At 55.9% G+C, this 12,997-nt stretch overlaps 1 pseudogene; it reads right to left on the reverse strand.

The window, feature by feature from the left end:
- Positions 1-330: 330 nt before the first annotated feature.
- LOC123344941 lies at positions 331-12,824 on the reverse strand (annotated as a pseudogene).
- Between the last annotated feature and the right edge of the window lie 173 nt (positions 12,825-12,997).

Genomic DNA, 12,997 nt, shown 5'->3' on the forward strand with positions numbered 1-12,997 from the left:
CAAATGTGGCCATGACAGTGCGCTGGTAGCTGTCAGTGTGGCCAGACTGCAGCGCTTTCCCTACTCAGCTGTACGAAGACAGGTTTAACTCCCAGCGCTGTACAGCTGCAAGTGTACCCATACCGTATATCACTGCCACCTCACAGCTGCCTGTGCCCAGCCCAGCTGTTAGTTCTGCCCCCTGCCCAGACCCCACCTCTGCCCCTCAGGGCGCCTCTGCTCCACCTGCAGCCCCAGGGGTTCTTCCCCTCTCCCCAATCCATCCCTGGGGCTGCAGGGAAGGGGAGAGTCTTCCACAGGTCATAGACACAAGGAGTCAGGGGCTGGGTAGACAGAAGTCCTCCAAGGTGATAGAGACTGGGGTGTGTGAGGCTAGAAAGCCTGATTTCTGGTTCTCCAGTGGGATATTCCCCACCCCTCTCAGGGACGCAGTCGGAGCCGGGCTCCCAGCCACACCCGGAACCAGGGTCGGATTCTCTCCCCAGGGACGGAGCCCGGTGGGAAAGTGAAGATCGGGGACTCGTCACCAGCATCGATAAATGTCACCTGCCCCCGGTCACAGTCCAGACAAACCCGGATCATGCTGGGGACCCGGCTCAGGGGCAGGGGGGTCTCAGGGTCAGTGAGAACCTGGAAGTGACGCTCCCACCACTCCACAGCCCAGATCCCCCCCTCAGGGCAAAAGCTGATCCATCCCTTCCTCCTCACAGACTCTCTGGCCACCCCGACAGCCCAGCTTTCCCCATCTCCCACCTCCACCTCCCAGCAATGTCTCCCCGAGGTGAATCCCTCACAGCCCAGCACACAGGCCCAATAGTCAAATCTCTCAGGGTTGTCAGGCAGATATTGCCACGTGTCTGCCGAGCTCACACTTTTCCCATCCTCAGATAGGACGAGTTGGGGATGAGCCGTGTCTGGATCAAGAGTCACATTCGCTGGAGAGAGAGAGAGAACCAGAATGTGAGGGGCAGAGCTCGGCCCTGGGGGAGGTTGGGACCATTTCTCACACTCCCCAGCAGCCCCATCCTGGCTGGGACAGGCCTGGATCCCAGGGAGCTGCCTCTGGCCTGGGCACCTGAGACTGAGCAGGGACGTCACTGCAGTTCCTCAGGCTGTGTAATGGGACCTACTTCATTAGTTTTTCATTTGCTTGCTGAGGAATCAGCTCCCTGCTCCCTCTGCTGGGGCTGCTCCACACCCAGCGTCAGAGTCACAGCAAGGAAGGTTTTAGTGAGGAGGGAGCAGAGGAGGCAGGTACCAGCTTTGAACCCCAGAGAGAAGCTCCCTCCCCTAATGCAGCCTCCAATCCCAGACCAGGGAACAGAGAGGAAGATGCCGCATTGGGGAAGAGCTGCTTAAGAGCAGAGAGTAGGAGGTGGTATTGGGTGGGGTAGCCCCATCCCTAGAGAGAAGGGAGGAGCTGCCAGCATCATAGGGAGAATATCTCCCCAACCCAGGAAGCAGTGAGCAGCTCCAATGGGAGAGCCCAGCCCTGCCCAGAGGAAAGGCAGGATGTTGGAGAAGTGGATGAAGAAGACCCCCTGCACCATGGTAAAGCAGAGGGATGTGTCAGCCCTCAGGGCAGAGAGCTCTGTTCATAGGCTGTTCAGGCAGAGTTTTTCTGGGCAGCTGTGTGGGAGTGAACTCAGGGAGCGCCTCACTGCTGAGTGTGTTGTTTTTAGGGCTGTGTGTGTCGTAGTTGGTATCGGTTTGGCTGGTAACTTTAGCTACAATCTCATGAAGACGTTTTCTGATCATTTAAAAACAATCTCCAGCTGCAATCTCACCCTGTCTGAATGTTCCTAGGGATCCTCCTCTTTTCGTCTCTAGTGCACATGGCAGAGTGTCTGGAGGGGGGAAGGAGAAAGGAGATGAGATTTCAGCCTTTCATATTTATCACAGTGTCCCCACTCACAATTCATAGAACTGTCTTTTAATTATGACAGTGAAACACACCGAGAAACACTCAGATATTTAATATAAAAAGGTTAGAAACCGTCTCTTTCCTCTCTCATTCAGGCATCTCCTAGCAATGGAACAAATGTCCTTGCAGCCTCATAACTATCCCAGGACCCACAATCTGTCAGTGAGATTTACTTTTCCCCTCCTCATCCCCTCCCACCCTTCAGACTCCAGTTGGTTTGTCTTATTCACTTACTGCCTTTTGTCGTAACCTAGACTCAGATCATACAAAGACTTTGGCATAAAAGTAACTTTTCCCACTTGGGTCCCTTTGACACTAACGGGATGTTGAGAGTTTGTGAAATCCTGGCTCTAACTGTGAGATGTTGGGTCTGTTTAGTCAGCATCTCTACAGAGAGCAGCACAACGGGGCCTCGTCCTCCATAGGCAGAAATAGAAATAATAGTAAAACCAATTTATAAATGTGGAAATTGAGATGGGGGAAGGTTGACTCAAGGGACAGATTCACCTGTGCCAGCAGGAGAGGGGTGACTCTGCTGTTCAGTGGCTGCAGGGGCCGGTGCAGACCTTGGCACAGGCTGAGGAAGTTCTGAACCAGCCAGAGTTACATCCCTAGGACAATGGTCCCCATGTGTCTCGCCCAGCGTGCAGAGTGTCAGAGGCCCAGCTTTACACGGCCCACATCCCTCTATCCCTTGTCCACCCCCCTCCCTCTTCCACCCGCCCTCACCACCCCCATCCCATTCCCAGCCCTCTCAGGAACCCGCCTTGTGCCTGCAGCTGCTGAGGAGGAGGCACCAGAGGCTCCTGTGCTGGAGGGATCCCTCACCGTGGGGGAGGGGCTTTCTCCTTCCCTACAGCCCATTTGGCCCAGACTAGCTGCCGTATGGGACCCGAGCACAGTGATGGGCTGGATCCACCGTTGAGAAATGTGCCCCATGGTTTCTGTTGGGGCAGTGGATGGGGAGGGCGCTGAGCTATAGAGAATTCTTTGCCACGTGTCTGGCTGTTGGGTCTTGCCAAAATGCTTGGTATCCAACTGACCATCATATCTGGGGTCGGGAAGGAATTTTCCCCTAAGTCAGATTGGCGGAGAGTCTGGGGAGGGTTCTGCCTTCCTTTGCGATGTGGGGCATGGGTCACTTGCAGATTTAAGCTAGTGTCAATGGTGGAGTCTCTGTAACCTGAAGTCTTTAAATCATGATTTGAGGACTCCAGTAACTCAGCCAGAGGTTAGGGGTCTATTGCAGGAGTGGGTAGGTGAGGTTCTGGCTCCTGCCATGTGCAGGAGGTCAGACTGGATGATCATGATGATCCCTTTTGGCCATAAAGTCCATGAGTCTGAGTCATTTCTTTCTTTAACAGTAATTGTCATGGCAGGGCATATTTTTGGTAGAAATAAAGGTTTGAATTAATCATCCTGAGTGACTTGGACCCCAAGTGCGTGACATTCTCACCCAACAAGTAAATAGAAGCATCATCTAATTGTGAACCAATTGGCCAGAGACACTCTCCTCCCTCCCTCTCAGAGGCTCATCCCAATTTCCATTCCCAGATCCCTTCTAGGTACCTTTGAACTTCCCCAGAGTCTCCAATAGCACAATAGTTTTCTGGGAGAAACCACTGACTTGCTCTTCCAGTTCAGGAGAAATCTCCTCTGGCTGCTGGAACGTCCTCTTCTCACACCTAGAGAGAAACAATATCACGTGATTGTATTTTACTGTGTGACTCATTATAAGTTCTGGCTAGTGAGTCGCTGCTCTAATGGGCCTGGAGTTATAAATTCCTCAACTTCTCCCAGCCTCAGAGCAGATGCAACACAGCCCATGGCCGTACAACCTTCCCTTCAAAGGTCATTAATATTCTTCAACTCTCGTCTGGAGAGACCAGCTCTGGGCACAAAAGGGGAATTGTGTCTCCATGGCCAATTCGCTCCTTGGCCTCCATGCTCTGAGGGACAGGAGGTTCCCAGGTGAAGTGCTATAGAAATCTGCCTCTAGGAGCGAGACTGAGACACCAACTACCCCCTCCCCAGCTCATTTCTCACAGGTCTCCAAACAGTCCTCAGGTTGGAAACATTCTTGACAACTGCTGGCCCGGGCTGATAAGTGACCGGTGCCCCAGCAGTGACAGGCCCATATTCCACCCCCACAATCCTGAGGCAGCCAGTCCCTCAGGGAGGTGACATCTCTAGGAAATACTTGAGGTCAGTCCTTCCCACTGAATGGAGAATTCAAGAGTTTTCTCTACAAGGGTGAGAACCTCAGGATGAAGTTGATCAGAGAGATTCGTATCCAACATGTGACCTTCCTCACACATTTTGCTGTAGAGCCCTGGGGAGATGCAGTGCTAACATCACCACCAAGTTCCTTCCCAGCGTTGTGAGGTGTGCGGGGGAGTGAGAAAGAGACACGTACCTACTCAAGGTGCTTCTAATATCCTAGAAGAGAGAGAGACAAAAGAATTTCAGTCCCCTCTGACACACACACAGGATTCCAGGGAAGGGATTTTGCAAATATGGGGAAGGGAGGCCCTGTCCTGGCTCATGGTCATGGATTCCCTGAGCTAATGGGGCTTTTCCATCTCTCATATCTCTGTGTCTGTGACTCTGCAAAGAATAATAGTTATTCACGTCAGCAATGCACATGCCGAGTTACACCATGGTCTCCGACTGCTGGACTCCAGTGCTTAGGACTCAGGAGCCCTCCCTTCCCAGTCTGGGGGTCTGGCATGTTTCTAACGACAGGTGCTGGTTTCCAATTGTCCCTGGGGGTGCTCGACTCCACCCTCACCCCCACTCCACCCCTTCCCGCAATGCAAAACCCTAGCGCTACTCTTCCCGCTCCCACTCCACACCCCACCTGCCCCCCACCTCCACCTCCACCCCCACCCTGCCTCTTCCCCGCCTCCTCTCATGAGCACACTCCCTATCTGCTCCTCCCCCTCCCTCCCAGCATCTCCTGCACACAGTCGAACAGCTGATTGCAGCAGGAAGATGGTGCTGGAAGAAGACGAGTAGTTGATCGGCAGGGCAGCTGGTGGGCAGCAGTGAGGCAGGGATCTGCCTGCCCTGGAGCACCCACCTGCGTTTCTCACCTGCAGGAATTCACTCGCTGGCTTCTGACACTTTCCTTCCGTCTCACGGATCAGCTCACTGAGATACGAAATCTGCTCTGAGAGTTTACTGACATTTTCATTCCGTATCTTCACAATCTCCTCGTCCAGCTTCTCCAGCTGGGCCAGCAGGAGTCGCTCTTGTTCCTCCAGGAACTGCTGCAGTTGGTGAAATTCAGACACAATCTTCTGCCTCTCGGTTTATGTTTGTTTCTGTATGAAATAGGGCAAGGGCTGGTCAGGCACATGGGTGGAGTCCGGGGTCCTTTCATGGAGGGCTGAGTGTGCAGGAGAAAGAACTTCATTGAAAATCCTCAGATTTCTGACATTTGACTCTACCCTGTGGGTACTAGGCAGGGGATTCTCTCACACCTTCCCCTTTGGCCCCTGTATCTCTGAAAGGGATGTTTCTATGCCTGTCATGGTCAGCATCTTCTGTTATTTATGATCTCTGGCAGGACTCAGCACTACACTGACAGAGACACCAGCGAAGGTAAAAGAAGAAAACATTTTAAAAATGCACAAAATGACCAGACACAGCGGACAGCACTTCACAGGGACATTCAGTTCACTTGGGGAGGATTTCTGGGAAAGCCACAAGGGCTAGACATTAACTCATCAACTGCAGTGGAAGCTTAGGGCTTGTCTACACATGCTTAGGGCTTGTCTACCCAGCAATCCATGATCATGGAGAAACACACACAATTTCACGTAGGCCACACAGGAGTGTGCCTCCAGCAGGCCTCCCACTGCCAATCCCAGCTGGTTCATAACAACAGGCACCTACCAGATATTCCCGGCAATTCCCCTCTCCAGTCGCTTTCAATCCCAGCAGCTTTTCTCTCTCTTCCCTCAGAGTTTTCAAGTGGGCCTGGATTTTTTCCTGAAGAAACAAATGATTTGGGAGCTTTCATCTGGATAGTTGAGAGGTGCTGGGAAGTGGGTGTTTTTCCACCTGAAACCCAAGATGACTGTGGTTCTAATTGCTTTGTGACATCAGGACCACCAAGGAGATAAAATCTTACTAATGGAGACTGGGAGCATGTTCTATTCCGACTTGTTACCAATTCCAGTTCAGCCTTTTTAGTAATTAGCGAGAGATCTCAATTATACCCAAGCTTTACTGATATTTGGGAATTGATTAGGGGTACAACACATAACAGGGCACTGGAGTCACATGGGGGTGAATCAAGAAACCAGTTTTGTAGAAGGTTTAACAAACCAAGTGATACAAATTCCAGAAGCCACCAGGGTTTAAACAGGGGCTGGGATTTCAGGCCTGAAGCCCTGGGGACTGCACTGGTTGGGCAGAGCTGGTCTAAGCACCAGGTCAAACCCCAGGAGATGTAAGGAGACCATTCGTCTGGTTGGAAGTTGCACAGTCCCAGTTTTGTGGAGCACTGTCCCTGTCCGGTAGGGACTCAGCACACAGCGTTTAGCCCAGTGATCTCCTCTAGTGCAGGCCGGCAGCATCTGAGTTTAACTCCTCATGGAGCAACAAAGGAGTTCAGAATCCCAGTGAGAAACCTCCTCTCCCTGCTGGGCCTGGGACCTTTATCAAGGCGTCTCTCCCTCCTAACGGAGACTCTTCATCACTGGGTGGGGCTGATGCTAAGATGGCAGCATGGCAAAGTGGTTTGGGTCTTAGATTGGGTCTGGGGAGATCTGGGTTCTATGCTAAGGTCTGTCACTGACATGCTGGGTGACTATGGGCAACTCGCTGCCCCACTTTCTCTTCCCACCTTTTGTCTAGCTAGACCAGTGGTCACCTACCAGTCGATTGTGATTGACTAGTCAATCCTGGAGACTTTCCCAGTCGATTGCAATCTCCAGCAGCTGTACGGCAATTCCAGAAGCAGACAGCATGCCCCTGCAGCCTGGGGTGAGGGCAGGGTTCTCTGCACATCGCTCCTTCCTGCAAGCACTGCCCCTGCAAGCACTGCCCTTGCAGCTCCCATTGGCCGGGAATGGGAAACTGTGGCCAATGGGAGCTGCGGGAGCGGTGACTGCAGAGAGGGGCAGCGCGCAGAGCCACATGCCTCTCCCAGGGACTACAGGGGCATGTTGGCCCCTTCCAGAAGTGGCGAAGGGCCAGAGCAGGCAGGGAGCCTGCGTTAGCCCCACTGCACTGGGAGCCTCCCAAGGTAGGTCAGTGCTGCCCAGCTGGAGCCAGCACCCGATATCCCATCCTTCACCCAGCATCCCTTACCTCCTTCTGCACCCTGTACCCCCTCCTGCACCCTAACCTCTTGCCCTAGCCCTGACCCTCCTCCCAGAGCCAGCACCTCCTACCCATTCCTGCACCCCAACACTCTGCCCCAGCCCAGAGCCCCCTCCTGCACCCAAACTCCCTCTCAGAGCTTGCACCCCTCACCCATCATGCACCCCAACCCCCTGCCCCAGGCTCAGCCCAGAGCCCCCTCCCACACTGCAACTCCCTCGGCCCCAGCCCGGAGCCCGCACCTCCACCTGTACCCCAACCCCCTGCCCCAGACCAGTGAAAGTGAGCGAGGGTGGGGAATGGAGAGCAATGGAGAAAGGGGGGTATGGAGTGAGTGGGGCTTTGCGGTGGGGAATGGGAGGGGCTTTGGGGAAGAGGGTGTAGATCCTACTTTCAAGCCTTGATATTTTGCCTCTGCTGCCTGTCACGGAGTGTAGGGGAGTCAGGCCCTGCACCCCCGGCCTCCCTGCCGATTCACCAGGACTCTCAGCCAGCCAGTAAAGCAGAAGGTTTATTTAGACGACAGGAATACAGTCCAACACAGGTCTTGCAGGCACAGGTAACAGGATCTCCCCCTGTCAGGTCCATCTTGGGACCCCATAACCCCCATCGGGGATCAGAGCCCTTTCTCTCTGCTTCCCCTCTGTTCCCCAGCCAACTCCAGTCTGCCCAGCCCCCTCCAGCCCCTCCTCTCTGCTCCGCTTCTTTCCCAGGCTAGGAGGTCACCTGACCCCTTTGTCTCTAACACCTTTAGAGGCACCTTTGCAGGGAGGGGCCGGGCCATCCGTTGCTAGGAGACAGAGCTTCAGGCATTTGGCTGCATGGCCTTTTGCTGCTAGATACTTAGGATCTGTACCCAGCCCCCAGTACGAACAGTCCCACTTCCAGTCCCACTTCGTCACACCTCTCCCCCCTTTGAGACCGAACTGAGCGGGGTCACTCCAGCCAGTGACCTGGGGAAGTTCGAACCCACCTACATTCCCACAGAGGCCCCAGGGTCCCCCCCGATCTGGGGGGAGAGTTACCCCAGGTCATTCCAGTTTCCTGCCCCCCTGTAGGTCAGGGGGACTCGAGGGCACTTGCAGGTTGCAGGGGGGAAACCTTATGCCGCCCGCGCCCTTTCCCCACCCCAATACCCCTGGGGTGCACGCGGGGCTGGGGCCTTCTCCCCACGTTCCAGTCTGGGGGGCTGTGATTTGGGCTCTCTCTGTTCAGAGCCCCCCTTCTGACCCTGGCCCCCCTCTGGACAGGCTCCTCAGGGCGGGGCCCGGGTCTTACAGCCATCTTCCCCCTGTCCCGGGCCTTCCTCCCCCTCTGGCAGAAGTCACAGGAGTGGCAGTGCTGCCGGACATGGGCAAAGACCCCAGGCCAGTAAAAGCTCTGTAGCAGCTTCTGCTGGGTACGCCAGGCTCCCGGGTGCCCTGAGGGGGGAATGTCATGGGCCTGGCACAGCAGCTGGTGGCGATACTCCTGGGGTACCACCAGCTGCCTCCTGATCCCCCCTGACTCCATCTTCCCTGGGGGAGCCCATTCTCGGTACAGGAACCCCTTCTCCCACAGGAACCTTTTCCGGCCACCTAGTCCCATGGTCTGTCCCCCCCCCCCCCCCCGAGGCTGGCCAGGTCCCCTATCCTCTGCAAGGAGGGGTCTTCCCGCACCGCGGCCTGGTACTCAGCCGCTGGGGCAGGGACGGGGATCTGCTCTCTCTCACCGGCTGGGTCTGGGGCCACAGCCTCTCTGAGCCCTGTCCCTGGGCGTTCCCTCCCCACCGGGTCAGGGTCCGGTGCCTCGGGCAGAGTACTTTCCCCGGTGTCAGGGTGCAGAGCCCTGCGTCGACTCTGACTATGGTTCACAGCCAGGGCAGCCCGGGTGTTACTGGGCCAGTCCTCAAGATCCCCCCCCATTAACACCTCCGTGGGCAAATGTGGGTGCACCCCCACATCCTTGGGGCCCTCCTTGTCCCCCCACTTTAGGTGTACCCTCGCCACAGGCACCCTGAATGGGGTCCCGATCACAACCCTCAGGGTCAGGTAGGTGTTGGGCACCATCCGATCTGGGCCCACCACCGTGGGCCGGGCCAGCGTCACCTCTGCGCCCGTGTCCCAGTACCCGGTGACCTCCCTCCCGTCTACCTCCAGGGGAACAAGGCACTCGCCCCGGAGGGGCAGCCCTGTGCCTACCCTGTAAACCCCAAACTCAGGGCGGGGAGCATCCAGCCCCTCGGAGGGGCCGACCCGGGGCCCCCCTCCCTCCTTCGCAGGTGGTACGCGGCCAGCCCCCCTTTCCTGCAAACGCTGCCCCTCATCCGGCTGGGTCTCTACCAAGTTGACCCGGTGTGGGGTTGGTCTGCTCAGTTTGTCCCGGAGCTTGGGGCACTGGGCCCGTATGTGGCCTTGTTGGCCACATTGATAGCAGCTCATGTCCCATTGGTCCCCTCGAGTGGGACGGCTGGACCTGACGCTAGATGTTTCCCTTTGGTGGGGGCCCTCCCTCGGCCCCTTCTGGGAGGTCCCATGGTGACTCTCTCTCTGCGTTGAGGCAGACCTGCTCCTTCGAGACTCCTCCCTGCCATCTCCTGTCCGACTGTCCATGTATTGGTCGGCCAGCTGGCCTGCATGCTGCGGGTTCTCCGGCTTCTGGTCCATCAATCACAGCCTCAGGTCCGATGGGCACTGCTCATACAGGTGCTTCAGTATGAATAGGTCAAGCAGGACCTCTCTAGTTTGGGCCCCAGCTGTCCACTTGCAGGCGTACCCCTGCGCCCGGTTGACCAGTTGTAGGTATGTGACCTCCCGGGTCTTATGTTGACTCCAGAACCTCTTCCGGTACATCTCCGGGGTCAGCCCAAACTCGCGGAGCAGGGCCTCTTGGAACAGGTTGTAGTCCCCCGCCTCCGCCCCTTTCATTCGGCTGTACACCTCCACGGCGGTGGAGTCCAGTAAGGGGGTGAGAAACTGGATCCTGTCTCCAGGGTCAACCTTGTGCAGCTCGCAGGCATTCTCAAAGGCCGTCAGGAAGGTGTCTATGTCCTCCCCCTCCTTACGCCGGGCCAGGAAGTTCTTATCGAAGCTCTTTGTAGGCTTGGGCCCCCCCCTCACTCACCGCAGCCGGGACCTTACTGTTGTTCAGCTGGGCCAGGGCCAGTTCATGTTTGCGCTGCTTCTCCTTCTCCTCCCGTTCCTGCTGGCGCTGGTTCTCCTCGTGTTCGCGTTGCTTCTGCTTATCCTCTCGCTCCTGTCTCAGTTCTTGCCTCCTTAACTCGAGCGCCTCCCTGTCATATTCCAGCCGCCTCCGCTCCAGGGACAGGGATCTCCGCCGGGATGATCCCCTGCTGGCCACTGAGCCCTCGGTAGTCACTGGGCTCCCCCTCCCCCTAGGGGTGGGAGGTCTCGGGGAGCCCTCAGCGGCCGGCTGACCACTCCCAGCGGGGACAGACACTGGTGCCTGTGCTGCATCTGCCGGGCTGCTTCCCTCAGAGACCGGGACCGGTTCATTGACGCGGTCTCTCTCCTCCAGCCGGGCAATCAGCTGGGCCTTGGTGAGCTTCCCACAGTGCAGCCCCCTCTGCTTGCACTGCTCCACCAGGTCGCACTTGCGCTGCTTGGCATACATCTTCCTGCTGGCCGCTCGGAGGCCGGGATGCTCGCTGCTCCCCACGGGTTCCAGTGGGGAGCGGCGAGGGGGGACCCCTAGGGGGACCCCTAGTGTGCCAGTCCTTGAGGTCACCCCCTCTCTGCCAGGGTCAAGCAGCAGACTCCTCCGCCCCTGGGACTGCTCGCTGCGATCCCCCGGGGGACCCTGTTACTGCAAATTCCTGCTCTCTGGCCACACTCTCCCAGGGGTTAATCGCCCCTTCGTTTTACTGCTCCCCAGTCACTTACTGCAGGAAGCGCCGTCCACGGGGTGCAGTCGATCCCACCTCTGCCACCAGTTGTCACGGAGTGTAGGGGAGTCAGGCCCTGCACCCCCGGCCTCCCTGCCGATTCACCAGGACTCTCAGCCAGCCAGTAAAGCAGAAGGTTTATTTAGACGACAGGAATACAGTCCAACACAGGTCTTGCAGGCACAGGTAACAGGATCTCCCCTTGTCAGGTCCATCTTGGGACCCCATAACCCCCATCGGGGATCAGAGCCCTCTCTCTCTGCTTCCCCTCTGTTTCCCAGCCAACTCCAGTATGCCCAGCCCCCTCCAGCCCCTCCTCTCTGCTCCGCTTCTTTCCGGGGCTAGGAGGTCACCTGACCCCTTTGTCTCTAACACCTTTAGAGGCACCTTTGCAGGGAGGGGCCGGGCCATCCGTTGCTAGGAGACAGAGCTTCAGGCATTTGGCTGCATGGCCTTTTGCTGCGAGATACTTAGGATCTGTACCCAGCCCCCAGTACGAACAGTCCCACTTTGTCACAATATTTTGCCTCTGCTGCCGCACTGTCAGATCATTAATTTTGTTACAGCATCTCCCGTACAATGAAGACTTTACAGAGCTGAATGATGAGTCACACCCATGACAGGGAACTCTCAGTGAATTTAGCCTGTCATTAAACCCCAAAAGTTAACCCAATAAATTTCACGAACGTTCCCTACCTTGTACTCCTGGGCAGCCTCCTGGATGGGTACCACCGTGTGAGTGCGGTGAGCCCGGGATCTGTCACACACCATACAGATGGGTGTTTGATCCTCTTCACAGAACAGTTTCAGAGCCTCCTGGTGTCTCTCACAAACCCCGTCCCCTCCTCTTCCCTTTGCTGCCTGTAAACTCAGCCACTTGGCGATTTCTACCATGTTTCCCAGCTGCCTGTTGGGCCTGAGGTTTCCCTGTTGCACAGTTTCTCTGCACTGAGGACAGGAGGCGGCTGTATCGGATCCCTCCCAGCACTGCCTGATGCAGGCTCGGCAGAAATTGTGCCCACACTCCAGACTGACAGGTTCTGTGAAATACTCCAGACAGACGGGACATGTAGCTTCCTCCTGGAGACTTTCCACAGGGTTCTCTGCAGCCATGGTTCCCTCTGGGCAGTGGAACAGGCTAAGTTTCAATTTCCTGAATTCACACTCTGCCCCGCCTGCAGCAGCAAAGGGGTGTTTCCTTGCCTGAAAATGACTTATGCTGTTTGCTGAGCAGGAAGGACCCAACCAATTTCACCCCTGGAGGCTTTAGTGAAAAAATGTACAGTCACACCTGTGACAGGTAACTTTCAGTGCAATTAGCCTGTAATTGAAACCCCAAAGGGCTCCCAGCCTGCAATCAGCCCCTGAGCTGGTGGGGAGGGTCACTGAGGCATCCCCCTGTGAGGCTGAACCTGGAGGACCAGGAGCTGTGTGTCAGGAGTGATAGTCAGGCTGGACAGAAATTTTTTTAATAATATATAGTTTTGACAAATGATGTTTGTTTTAAGCAATTTCTATATTTATTGATTTATACTTTCACAGCTGCACGACAATCTGGGTTTTAATCATTTCATTCCAATTAAAATGTTCACAGTTGTGGGAAATTATGGGGGGATCAGACAATATTTTGGTCAGACCAGAACTATTTAATGACACTGGACACTGAGAGTCAAAAAGTTGAAGTTTTAGAACTGTTAAAATTGTCTGTGAGCAGGTAAATCTCCTCCCTCCCCCAGCAGCTCCCCCAGGGCAGTAACCCAGTGCCTCCCCCCCACCCCCGCCACAGGGACCGAGGCTGAAAGTCCATCTGATGGCAACTCAGGGGCCTGTGGAATGTGCTGGGAGCTCAGCCTGGG

The sequence above is a fragment of the Mauremys mutica genome, chromosome 12 (genome assembly GCF_020497125.1).
Source record: "Mauremys mutica isolate MM-2020 ecotype Southern chromosome 12, ASM2049712v1, whole genome shotgun sequence".
In the NCBI taxonomy this organism is placed as follows: Eukaryota; Metazoa; Chordata; order Testudines; family Geoemydidae; genus Mauremys; species Mauremys mutica.